Source organism: Simochromis diagramma, unplaced genomic scaffold (genome assembly GCF_900408965.1).
Source record: "Simochromis diagramma unplaced genomic scaffold, fSimDia1.1 OVJJ01000501.1, whole genome shotgun sequence".
NCBI lineage: Eukaryota > Metazoa > Chordata > Actinopteri > Cichliformes > Cichlidae > Simochromis > Simochromis diagramma.
In genome coordinates this window covers 5,629,912-5,643,895 of record NW_024387320.1, presented here as the reverse complement: position 1 = coordinate 5,643,895, position 13,984 = coordinate 5,629,912, and the positions used below count along the sequence as shown (strand labels likewise).

The window sequence follows — 13,984 nt, the reverse complement described above, 5'->3', positions numbered from 1 at the left end:
TTCTGCTTCTTCCACTTTATATTAAATAGTTTTTTCTTCATTGCTTGTAATCACATTTAAATCAATAAAGTTTCAAAAACAGGAAGTGAAAAGAAAGATGTAAATCAATTTACTCTGATCCTTTGACTGGTTAAAGAGTTGGTCAAAAAAAAGGAGAAAGAAAAAAAAAATGATGTTGCACAAAAAGGAAGAAAAGGGAAACCTCTGACTGTTATCCGAGTGGAGGTGCAAGCAGAAATTAAAATGTTTCATATCGAGCAATCTGAAATGAATTGGGTGAGGCAAGAAGAGAGAAAAGAAAAATCAATGGATCTCTGGCTGCGGTGAAAGGGACGGCATCACGAATGGGATTTGCCAGTGGGGCACAGCAGCTGCCAAATAACCTAGAGCTAAAGAATTACAATAATACTGATGAAGTGTGTGAGGGCTTTTAGAGGCATTGCTGGAAAATTGCTCTGATGGAGGCATAACAATGCAGTCTAATTCGAGTGCCCTCTGTACTGCTTTGAAAAGGCACAACAAGATGTAACACTACCCTCCAAAATCAGCTGCAAAAAGCAGCAAAAGGCAGAGTGATGTGTGGGCAACGGTGCTTCCACTGATGTATGGGAGGAAAGGTTTTACATCTTAATGTGTTTGCAGGGCTCTCTTTACCCATATATAACTCTACAGCTGATCATCACGTGTCAAGTATCAGGGAACGTCCTTGCCTCTACTCCTCCACAGATTTTATTATTCCAGCTGTGTATTACGTGTTGATGAATACAAAAAAGGAAAGCGAGAGCAATGTAAGAAAAAAAAAAAGCAGTATTCATCCATTTCATTTTGAGTATGCAGCTGTTAAACAAAAAAGAAAAAGAAAAACAGAGGCAGGAGGGAGAGATGAGACGGGGTGAATAAATAGATGAGAGGAACAAGCTCCCATCATCTATTTTTATGCTGCATTTAATTTACATTTTCTTTTTGCTGCCGATAAAAGTGGACAGGGAACACAAGGACGGTGACACCCAGAGAGCTCCCCAGGTCAGAGGGCAGCAGTTAACCTGTCAGAAGCAGAGTACTGATTAGAATAAATCTACACACTCACTAGAGGTCAACTCCGGCCTCTGCTACCAGTCTGACCCACCACTCTTGCAGGCGCTGTGTGTGTACATCTACCAGCTATGGGTAGTGAATGTGTGTGCTATAGTGTGCATACACACAGAGTGTGCGAGGGTCTGAATGAAAACATGAATGTGCATTAGTGTTTGCTTTACTGAGAGAGCTTTTACTTTTCATACAGTATGGGTTTTCCCTGCTATAAACAGGCGACGTCGTGCCACCTTAGAGCTAAGAACTGCACGTTTATTGATCTCTTCAAGGATTTTTGTACAATGCTTTTAAACAGTGGCTTAAACAGATCTGCCATTGTGATGGAGAGGTTCTTGTTTTTAATTCGGCATTAGTACGACTTTCTTATATTTTTATAACTTCATGGTTACACAATATTGATTTAATATTCCCTCAAATAGTTTACTGTTTGCCAAGGAGTGCTCAGCTTATATTTCAAAGCACACTGCTATACATCATCCTTTCTGCTTCGTTTAAACGTGACCAAAAAAGCCACAGTTACGAGGACATTGCTCTATCAGAGCAAAAGAAGACATCCCACAAATAGATCAGTAACACTTCTTTCCAGCAAATATTTATTATAAATATTTACTGCCTGTAAAAACTGACTACTACGAAAAAAGTAAACCACCAAGCTGTTGTCCACATCTCTTCTTTAATGTGAGTAGAAAGGGAGGCCGTGCTCTGTGGGATGGAAATCTAACGCACATAAACACTAGACTTCATCTCTGGGGCTCAGAGGGCAAGACCCTGTGGCCCTCTTACAGAGGATGAAAGAGCTATCGTTGAATAAAAGAGCGAGACTGCCAGTGTACACATACGCGCACACGAGCAGATGCGTGCGCGCACACAGAATACCTCATATGAAGAGCTGGAGGCTATCACAGTGTGAGCTACCATGTGGAATGTTGCTGGGCCCACACCTATGGAGGGTGTAAAGCCTTTGCTGAACGTGTAGGGTGAACTGAGGTTACCCACAGGAGAACTGGAAGACCAGGGTTGTACAATCACAGTTAATCAGTTATTTGCTTTCCTTTGCCTTTTATTTGAACACTTTTCTAGAAACACTTGAGAGATGCAACAAAGGAATACACTTCTTTTCTTAATTGTTACCAATGCAAGTGACAGCGTTAGTAGTACAAAAGTAAATATGTGCATGCAGACAATACATTTCTGTGCATCTGCAATTTTAAGCTACCAGAGAATGAAATAGCAATAATTTGCATCTGTTTGCAGAGACTTTATTCTGATTGTTTCCCTGTCAATACAAATGCTGTTTTTTGCCTCCAGTATGAATATATTTGAAGATGACCCAAGAGCATGTTTTCTTTAAGTTTTTTATGACCTGATCTGATTATACGTAAAGCATGTAGATAATTAATGCTTATTAGACCAAGACTGAAGCAAACTTGCAGGCTTAAAAAACAATATCTTTCATTGCTATTAAGTCTTAACAAGGAAGTCTGAGGTTAAAATCACAATTACCCGAAATGTCTGTCAAAAATAATAGCAGTGAAGCACAGATTGCAAAGAAAAAATTTTTTTTTAATGAGATCAGTTTTAATCACAGTATTAAGAAGGGTGATGAACCACGCGATGAAGCCATCGTCATTCATCCCTGCAGATTTCTTGAAGGAGGTAACATGTGATGGGGTTGTAAAAAGGGCAGAGAAAACACTCACACAGCTAGCTGTTGCAAACACCCTAGTGGATCTGCTTTAATCGTATCATTGTGATACGATTAAAGCTACTGTGTCTTCCTACTTCTAAATAGTGTATGTACCCTTAAATAAATTGCTAGTAGGCTAAATGGCAACTCAGCATGTTAAATATACACTACAAAGTCCATGCATAAGCAAAATGTAGGAATAGCTATAGAAGAAGCATGAAACAGAATCGTAAACGATCTTTAATAGTCTCAAATCTGAGAGGAAATCTTACAAGTCTGCCATCAGGCACTGACTTTCTCTCACCTGTGTGTCTTAAAACTCCAAATTGCAGTGAAATTCTTAAGTGAGGCAGGTGCTTATGCAGCAGCAGCAGCAGTGGCACACAATACCCACAGGTATCTCCTATCTCTTTCTTTGTGTGAGTCAGCCAGAAGAGATCAGTAGTGTCAGAACTATCAGGCCCCAGTCTCAACAGAAGGGTAGGGTGGGGTGGGAGGGTGTTTGGGGTGGGTGGAGGCAGTGGGGGTCAGGTCAGGGGAACTCTTTCTTCCTCTGACCCATTGTTCTTCCTCAGTTTGAAAACACACCGCGGCTCTTTCATCTGCGCCTCTGCACCGAGAGAAACAGGAAGTGTCTGCATCACAGACTCCATCCATCATCTCCAACTTAAAGACCTGTCACATTTATAGACTTTTGACTCTCATTGTTATCCACTTCGAACATGACTGACTCACACCATTATTCATGGCAATATGAACACAGTCATCATCATTTCTTCATCGTAAACATTTTTTACATACACACACACACACACACACACACATATATATATATTTATTTCATTTCTTGATTTTCGTTGGTGATTTTTATGGTTAGAGACTGACACGACAAGTGTTTCAATCTGATATGACTTGAGCTCTGCTACATGAGACGGGCAGAGCGGTTCACTCAGACAGGCTTAACTCTCCTCATCTCTCTTTCACCCAGCTCCAGGCCAACTCTAATAGCAATCAGTGAAGACCCAGACACAATGGCTAATTCAATTTCCCTGCACCAGTTTTCTCATCAAGGCTCAAGGTCCTGTCCCCAGCTGATAGGGGCCCCCAAAACATGTCTGGAAGTATGAGGATTTAGCCAGGCCATCAGCCACCCTTCTGTAATAGACACAGATAACCGGATTGTTAGAGGAGAAGTGAGGTGAGGAGCTGAGTGAGATGAGAAGCTCACCTGCCTGCATGCCCAAAGTGAAGGGCCTTACTGCAGCCGCGAGAAACATCGCTCTCCCCTATCCGCCACCACTTCCTCATCCTCCTCGATTAAAAAAGACTTAATCAGGAGACTTCAACTCACACTTTGCTGTCTTCAATGAGATTTCTGAGACTTAGGGCAAAAAAGGTGGAAAAAGAGGGGAAGAGACTTAGAAGGAGCTGGAGGAGTTCAGTGCATGTCTGAAGGGGGCCAAGGGGAGATTAACATCTGTGTGGCTTCAATTTACTTACCTGGGGTTCCCAAATGGTTCCCCGGCTGCAAAACGCTACATATCCCAAACAGCAAAAAAAGCGAGAGAAGAGTGGATAAGAAAAGAGGCGGCACCCTCCTCTCGTTGTCTGTCAGCTGGTGACCCAGGGGGCAGAAGTTTGAGGAGAAGGGATCAAAGACAAACTGAAAAGCAGAGAGAAGCAGTATGTGAACAAATATAGGGGGAAAAGACAGTCAATGATCTCTTTCTGTCTCCTTCGATCTCCAGCTTTTTTATTCCCCCTTCTCTTTGCTTGGCCTTTCAGCTCTCCTGGACAGTAACCTGCTGTCCGCACCAGTCATAGTAAATAATACAAGGCTAGAGTGAGGCCTAAGTGGGCAACAATCTCCTACATGCACTGGGACAACAGAGTAAACAATACAAACATCAGAGACACAACAGCCCTCGGGCTCTGCATTCTGGCTCTCACACAGCCTCTGTGAAGTGTGTGCGCGCATGCTTGTGTGTGTGCACGCACGCTTAGACTTTCTTTTTTCTTTCATTCTTTTTTTTTTTCTTTTCTTGCGTGTACATGCACGTTCAAATGTCATGTTCAGCAGTGTGAAAGCAGATATACTTGCGTCTCCAGCACCATTCGGGATCCCTGGTGAGAAGACATCTGATGGCAGATGCTGCAGTCTGATGGCAACTGAATTATCCAAACACACCAAACCATTACCTCTACCTAACTCAACTTATGTTCACACATAGCATAGCACACAAACACACACACACACGCATACACGCATACACAGGTGTACAAAAACATGCAAACACATATGCTTACTGATGCACACCCAAAAACATCACTTAAGAATCCAAAACAGCCAGGAAACAAAAAAGTGAAGGAAAAAAACTGACTCAATTCAGCATGCATCAAAACAAGCAAAGGAAAAGGCATCCTTTTACAACAAAGGAAATGGGCAGTAAAACCAATAGAATCACTGATTTCCATTCCTAATGCATCAGACATGGTGGGGAGATGTTGTTTCTGAGGTCTTGAATGGCGTGCCGGCAGTTGTCATCTGTCTGCTGTACTGTGTGTTAAAGCCGGCATGGCAGCCCAGTCCAGACTGGTGTACAATGAGCTGGATGCCAGCCAAAATGTCTACTCTCCGAACATCACACATTTCAGACGTCCCTTTTAACTCACGCAGGATGGAGGAAAGGCCGAATTTGAAGAAAGGAGGTGTGGAGGGGGTGGGAGAAACTAAAGAAAAGAAGATAATTTAATTTGTTATGAGCATGAAATAAGAATTAAGAGGCTGGAAATTTCCAGAAACGTCTAAAAAAATAAAAAAAATAAATCAGACAATGAAATAACACCATCAGTGTGATTAATGGAAATGTCAGATAATTGTTTTCTGGCAGCATTTCATTATTCTGTGTCCCCTCTCAAAAGCCTCAACCAAAGCAAGAATTCATAAAATATGTAATTTAGCTCTGACCTTTGGCAGAGTTCAGCAGGTCCCCATCTGTGTGTGAGGAGCGGAGAGGAGCAGAGAGAGAGAAGAATGATGACCCCTTTAACAGCTTGCCTGCGACTACCTGCTGATCCAAAAACACTGGCCAGACATGAAGCCCCTGCATAGTCAAAGGATCAAACAGGGCCAGAGAATACTGCTTATTTCAGAGAAACAGAAAGAGGGGGGGGGGGGGGGGGGGGGGTGCAAAGACTGAAGGGGGTTCTGGGGGGCTCCAGTGGTACGTTTTGTGCTACTTTGGCCACTAAAGGGGAAAAGGGTGGGTGGGGGTACAGACAGAAAACAAAAACATTAAAGAATAAATGGGCTTACGCCACCCTTACAGATAACCCAAGCCTTGACTGCTGCGAAAAGACCAAATTTACACAAACTGTACCGTTTGAAGTCTAATCCTCTTATACATTCTTAATTAAGAAACAACAGCCCATAATACTCTTTGCTGTGCTGACCCACACATGTGAAACTCATAAGTGAGGCTGTGTTAAGATACGAGGAGAAATGTTTTCACTCTCATCCAAGTACACATTCTACTGCACATAGTCAAACAAGATAATTTTGCTATGCAGCCGTTTTGTCATCTCAGTGACTAATATGATTAAAAAATATATTTTGTGAGCAAACAACGCTTTTAGAAATGTTGCTGCATTGTCACTGAAGAAATACAGCAGGAGCAAATGCATGCTAATAAGCTGTCTTGGATACTGGAGCCAATTACAGGTATGTTGGGCAGCCGTAAGTAAATGTTATTATTATAGTAATAGATAGATAAGTACTCTGGAGCTCTTTAGGCCACATCATTTCCACTCTCTACTCCTGAAGTTACACATCACACATTTTCTTCTTATCTCATCTCAGTGTGGGCCTTCTATGACTCAGAGATCCCTACATACGCACACGTCTGTGAATTTATGTGGCCTCACACACATGCGTGCACTCAGAAGCAGCTGGGAGCATGGGGCAGGATGACGTGAAGTGCCCACAATGGCTCCAGAGGGATTAATTTCTCCCACTTTATTTGTTTATTACTATGCGGAGAACAACTGGGGTGGCAGTGACACAACAAACCGGATATAGTAGTGAGTAGCATTCTCCTGTGGCTCCTGAAGCCTCGTGCTTGTCTGTATATTAAGATCAGTAAACGCTATATGCTGCGTTATACAGTGTATAGCACTGAGGTGGCGCTGTATACCGCTATAGGCTGCTTGGATCCAAAAACGTACATTTATGAAGGCAAATAAAGGCAAATAAAATCGGTGTAATTACCAGCAACATATTATTTGGATTTCCATGATCAATGGTGTCAGTGGGCTGATGTTACTAAATTAAGCTACTGTGCAGCTTCCCTACAGTTTAGTAATGCACAGGCATGTTTCACACTATCAGTTGTTTGATATTTTCTGTAATTTTCTCGATTGCCCATAATTTCCTCATTATCGGTGACCCTTTGAGCTCACTGTTGTATCTGTATAAATAATGTAAGCAATTAAGTCTTTGTTTTTTCAGCAAACACTTGTCTTCCACTTTTGCTGAAGCACTAAACTATCACACAACCACAACCACAAAGAAGTTTTCAAGCGTTTGTGTTCGAACGTTTGCATAAACAGATATTTATTGCTTTTATTTGCCAAGATGCTATTCACTTATGATAAAATATAAAAAAAATGTCTTCATCTTTTACTGGACTTTAAATAAAATGTTCTATATAATGTTCCGATAGTTGCAGGAATTGAACATATGTCAGTCTTCACAGTCTGCTTACATTACCCCAGTTTAGAAATACACTGTAACATATTACGAACATCTTTGCCAGCTAATACATTTACTGACCTTGAAGAATTACATGCAATTATATGAAGAGAAACACCTTTAAAATGATGGGAGCATGGGTGGAACGAAATGTCCAATTGTAGATAAATACTCCTAAATAAGTGGAACTTAATCTGGGCCCCAGCATCACCCTGGATGAGCTTGACCTCCTTTTTATATGACATCCAGAGATATTTTTGTACCTTCTTAAGCCATATTCCTCTCTTCTCACAGCAAGAATCTCACTCTGCCTATCTCATATGGGACTAATGAAAGTCATATTTACAGTACCCTAACCCACACAGGCAAGGTACATACACAAATCAGATGTGGTGCTGCGACTGGTTAATAAAATATATATCTAAAAGTGTGAGTGAAGAAAGGTAAAGTGGTAGCACTGCACGATACAGCCACCAATTTCTCTCTGATTATATTTAAAATATCAATACAGTAAAACAATCTGGAGATTTAGAAAAAAAAGTATTTATCTAAGTACTATTCTCCTACAAGGTATTTTTAATTAAGTTTAATTAAGGAAAATAAATGTATTATTCTTATACATGGTATTATTAGGAATATGGGCTCTTTTCTAAAATATCTCAACTCAGAACTTAAAAATAACTGTTAATAATAAAATCAACCTAAACAGAAAAACAAAGTCTAAATTTATGATCAAAAATAATCTATTGTCCGAAAGGTTTGCCCCCCTTAAAAAAGCGTGCAGCGAAACGAAAATACACTGTCATCGCTAACAATATCCAGCCAGCTGCTAACAGAAGGTTAACACCAAAGCAACTTAGGTCCACCTCAGCTAACAAGGTTATAGCGTGGCGGCAAACAACTGCAGCTTACTGTGTTGTGGAACTCGAGCTGTTCATCAAAATAGACTGATAGCAAGAAGGATCATGCAGACAATAAATCCTTTCAGCTTCTCTCCATCCTTCACTCTCATCAGAAGCTTTCTGTGTGAATAGCTGCACATTTGAACGCTATAACAAAGAAAAGCAAGCTACTGAATGTTTGCTACCCAGTTATTTATAAGTGTTATTGTATTGTGATTTAAAATAGCTTTTAGTTCTGTTTGTTTGCTTCCAGAGCCTATGTGTTCATCTGCATCTTTATTATTGTGCAGAAATATTTCATTGTAGTTCATTTATTATTCACATATAAATGTGTGTGTGCATGCATGTATAATGTGTTTATCTAGTCTGTTTTAATTATTATTATTTCCACATATGGCTTTGGTTTTCACTTTACATTTACTTAACTGTAATAATCTTGGGCTATAAACTGACTTGATACAAAATAACTGTAAAGCTCATCCAGTTACTAGCATGTCTATTATTTAAATCTTACCAATAAATGCATAGTTTTCCGTGGAGGACATTGCCACCAATATTAAGTAATCACATCTGACTGACAACAGTATTACTGTGCTGCCTGAGTCAGATTGAGTTAAACATAGCGAGACATCCACGCCATAGGGGAATACTGTGTCCCAGCAGCAGCAGCTACCTTATTCTGGCTAAAAGACTGAGATTTTAATCACATTCCATCACTTAAATAGCCTTAGTATTTTATAAGAGTCCCAAGTGGTATGTCTGCAGTTGTAAAATACTAAGATTGGTGTAGAAAAGTACTTTTTCAGCATGTGGTCCAATGCAACAAAACAAACTACAACCTCAAAAATAGGAAAACTCATTTGGAGGCTGTAGTTTAAGTCTGTATTTGTTGTTTACATGACCAGGAATTATGTTATAGGTTATATCATAGTTATTAAAGAAGTGCAGCAGGATGTTGTCAACAAAATAGTTACAATATAATTTATTTATTTTGGTCTAAAGTCCTCTTAGTTGTTACCTATTTAAGGGCTTGTACCTGTTTCATATGTACCAACACTCACAATAAAACAAATCCATACAGTAAATACAGGGAAAATACAAAATAAGTTGTGGGTTATATTATCCAGTAAAGGGAGGCCTCTTAAAAATGAGCATCAAGCTTAAAAAAAAGAATAAAACAAGAAAAAAAACATTAATTAGTCACAATGGAACAAAATCATCCCTCATTATCAGACTATTAGCTTTTGCATGGAAAAAGAATTTTCTTAATTTAATTTAGTAATGTCCTTTTCAGTGTCGTGTTTGTCCATGTTTTAATTTCCAGCTAATTTCCAGCTAACTGGCAAAATGATATTCAATTACTTAATTAAGTATGATCCAGCTGCGTGCCATCTCTCCACACCAGGGGCTGTCTCCCTGTGGGCTGCTGGTTTAAGCCTCTCTGCACTAATTATCACACTGACATTATCACACTGTACCTGGCATTCTCTGCTACCTTAAGCACTGCACCATTATGGACTTTTAACCAGAGCATCATAATAAAAGACAGCATATTATGTGCCGTCTTTGTCTAAAAAGCATGACAAGAGCTTCCAGTTATCTCAGCTCATAGAAAAAAAACCCATATTTTTTATGTATCCCAAAATTTCACGTAGCTTTTCATAACCCTTTTTGACAACATTTTGCAAATGACTACTTAAGAGTTGAAAATTTCAGTTCTTTTCAATAAAACTCCTCTGCACTCGTTTCATAGTATGAAAAATACAAAAATAAACATGGTAGCAGTGAGACAATGAAGATGTTTGCTATTATATGCAGAGTCAAAGGGATGCTATAGATAACCTCAAAGAGACATCCTGTGAGCTGTAATATGTCCCATAAATGACCACACATAAAATAAGCTCCTGTTCAGCAAACACAGACAGGTGAAAAACAGTTTTCCTGCTCCTACCAGCTCCTACTGCATTTAATGGTGAGGCGTATTCTCTATTTCCAGGCTCTAATAGGGTCTTCCATGGATGGGAATACCTAATTAAAAACAACTAGGGACCTAAGACGGTACACATAAAGTGTCCATCCCACCCATGTCTACCTGACAACTGACAGCCCAATCTGATTAAAGGCTGATGAGAAGAGGGGCCTCTGCCGGCCGTCCACTGCAGGCCAAAAGTGATCACTATGGCGATGGGTAATTACTGCTGTCAACGCATTCTCCATCCTGCTGGCACCAGCTTGATTGCGCTCGGCAACAATGATAGACAAGCTTAGCACGCTCTCCACCAACCACCACCACGCTCGTTCCCTCTTTGCTCTGTTTTTAGCTGACACGCAACGTTCACATGGCCACACAACACAGGGCAGTCATGGCATCCCAGCCCAGTTTTAATTGTTTCCCCTCTCCCTTCTTCATTTCTTCCCAGCCTCAGCCTCATCCCTCTGTTCCCTCCTCTGTTCTCCCATCTCCCTCTCCTCTCCCTCTCTCATGCGGACGGCCCAGAAGTGCAAGTGTTATTACATGAAACTCCCGCTGTAGCATTAATTGAAGGGAGATATGGTGGGACAAAAACGACGGGGGGTAGAGCATGTCCATTATCACTCCTGCTTTCAACAGGTCTCACATTTGGAAACTGCAAATTGCAAAAACTTGCAAGGGCAAAATGTTTGACATTATTTGATCTGCAACCATATGGTGCAAGCAGGGAGGGGGAGTAAACACACACACACACAACACACTCACACACAAAAACAGATAAATAAGTAAACAAAAGGAGCATGAAATGCAGGAACACGTGAGGAAATGTGGGCAAACAACTCAAGAAAATAATTATCTTTAAAGTAATTAATGAGAGGTTTTTTCTTGCAATCGTATGTCAAGTGCTCCCCCACCCCTGACTAACTTCTCTTCTTGGTTGCCTCTCCTCTGCCATGCCCTTGCTTCCTATCTTATGGTTGACTTTGACAATAGCCATACTGTGGATGCTAAACAGCCTATCCTGAAGTCTGGGAGGCAGGACTACAAGTTCACATTGAAAAAAACATAGCCTTCCTGCTAGCATTGTGACGGTTGATTTAAGTTAGCAGTATTAATGAAGCCGAGTGTAACTGGACAGGGCTTCCATATCCTCTCTTAATTACCTGGCTTTGTCTCTGCATGCTTGTCCTTAATCTGACCTAATGTGGCTAATAACTGAACTTGAAAACAATCAAAACAGCAATTAGAAACAACAGCCCAGAAATGCTGAATTCTCAAATTAATTCTGTGAAACTGTTGCTGCCTTTTATGACAGCGGGACATATTTAAATGACATTCCAGGTTTTGCAGATTAAAAAACAACTCTCAAATAAAGTAAAAAAAGAGAAAAGAAACAGAAAGAGGGGAAAAAGAGAACTGTAAGCGAAATCCTATAAAGAACAAAAGGGGTTCTTCTTCTAACACGGGGACAGAATCCTTTTTAATTTGCAATAAAAGTAGATTTCAAGAAAAAAGAATAAAGCGAATAACACATCAAAGATTGCGTTTGAACAGAGATTCTTATCCTCCCACGTTCACCGAATAACATTGTAGACCTTTGATACACTGACCAAATCATTTTAAAGAACAGAAATGTTTCTTCCTCCATGTTTTTTCCCCCCTTCATTTTCTAACACAAATACACCTTCAAGGAGGTCTTGTTTAAGCCTGTAAATTCCTTGAAAGTGGATGAAATTAGGATCTGCCTATTCCGGTTACTGTCCCGGCATGATACTGACAAAAACAGATGAGTGTTTCTCCTGAGGGAGAGGATTGTGGGTATGGAAGGAGTTAGCGCTGCCTGTTATTGCAGCTGATCATAAAAGGCTACGTGCATGGGAATTCCACTGTAAAAGCTGGAAAATGTTTGCTCCTATAAAAACATGTTAATGCAAAACAGTTAGGTGAAAGACAAAACTTAAGCATGGTTAATAAGGTCATAAAGTAGGTGAACTTGATTGTCCGCAGTGTGTTAATCAATGTAATTATTCTGAACATATGCTGCTAAGAAAAATAAAAGGAATCAGAAACCCAGAAATGTATTCAGTGTGGGTTTTTTTTGTTTTTTTTAAAAAAAAGCATAAACACTAATAAAACTTTAGTAATTGATAGAATATTAAAAAACTAACTGATAACATTAATTTTCCACAATTCCACTAAACCCTGACTGCAAACACACTGGGCAGGATTCTAAATCCTTGCTGATGTTTGATTGAATCGAGCCACCTCCTCTCGCTGGCCCCCAATGCTGCCTCGCTCCACCAATGGGGCACAGGCAAGCGGATTAACAGGAATCCTGAGAGGAAGTTTAAACAAGAGGAAACATTAAGTTTGAAATAAAACACAGGAAACAGGGTTAACTACAACTCCTCCCAGTCAGTGCCAGTGGTTCGGCTATTTTTTGCCCAATTATCCTTGGTTAACGGGATTAATTACTCTAAGTTCTTTTTCTTTTCTTCCTCTCAAAGCAAACGGGCAATAAATCCTTCTCTGTGCTACACAGTCCAAGAGGGCCACTCTAATTAGCATAACAAGTTAGAAAAACATTATGGCCTTAAAGTGCTTTCAGAGAAAACAACCATCAGTGGTGCACAGGATGCAGGACTGGGGTTTAAGGGGGGGGGGGCTATATAATTGAATAAAATGTTTGGAGAGGTGGGAAGATGGGCAAACACAACTAAGGGTCTGACTTCCACAACAACGACCCTATGTCAGAGGTATTAACACACATGCACACAAAAAACAGGCACCAGTGAACAGAGCGGGCCACCAAGATTGGAGTATTTGAGAGCAATTTAAACACAGAAAAACGTAACTTAATTAGAATAACTTGGACAACTTAGCCATATAAATATGGCAATATTTGTAAATCCAAAGTACAGAAAATTCAGTGCGGTTACGGCACTGTCGGCTCACCATCCATCGACTCGTGCCAAAACCCACACTGCAGAGTCTGAGGGCAAAAAACAGTCATTTTCTAGCCAACCTGTTTAGCATGAGTCCCACCCAGTCGTCTGCTTTCACTAACCTGTCCTGACAAGTACCCAGATTAACGTAATCTTATATCAGTGCAGAGGAGCAGAAGAGAGCAGATGGACCCCTGTGCCCCCCACCCCCAGCCCTCCACCCCCTTCACCCAGCACACACACACACTAGCAGGCGCACAAGCAAATGCAAACTCTCTCACTCATAAACACACATATTAGACTTAGCTGCAGAGTGCTTAGCATGCAAAACCTGGGCCCCAGCCACAGTAATTAATGTTCTCCCAGCAAATTGCCACAGCTTTGGATGATGCTGTTTGGGGAATGTTACCCTGTACATTCATATGCTGTGTCTCAGCGAACACTGTGGTCCTGCTGGTGTGTATGCGTGTGCCAGTTTGGTCATTTTAGCATAAGAAAAAAAGAGCAAAAAAAAAAAAAAAGGAAGGATCTTTTCATTCATTTTTCATATAAATAAATAAATAAATGATCATACAAGTAATTGAATAAGACAGTCAACAAGAGGCTGCAGGCTGGGGAATTGAATTTGGGATTTTT

The 13,984-nt window shown here is 40.4% G+C and overlaps 1 long non-coding RNA gene across 3 annotated transcripts in view; it reads right to left on the bottom strand.

Annotated features, from left to right (window-relative positions):
* LOC120717599 overlaps window positions 1-13,545 on the bottom strand; it is a 61,205-nt gene extending 47,660 nt beyond the window's left edge. For all 3 annotated transcript variants that reach the window (XR_005692239.1, XR_005692240.1, XR_005692241.1), the window contains exon 1: window positions 4,280-13,545. This is a non-coding gene — a long non-coding RNA (uncharacterized LOC120717599). The remainder of the gene's footprint in view (window positions 1-4,279) is intronic.
* Between the last annotated feature and the right edge of the window lie 439 nt (window positions 13,546-13,984).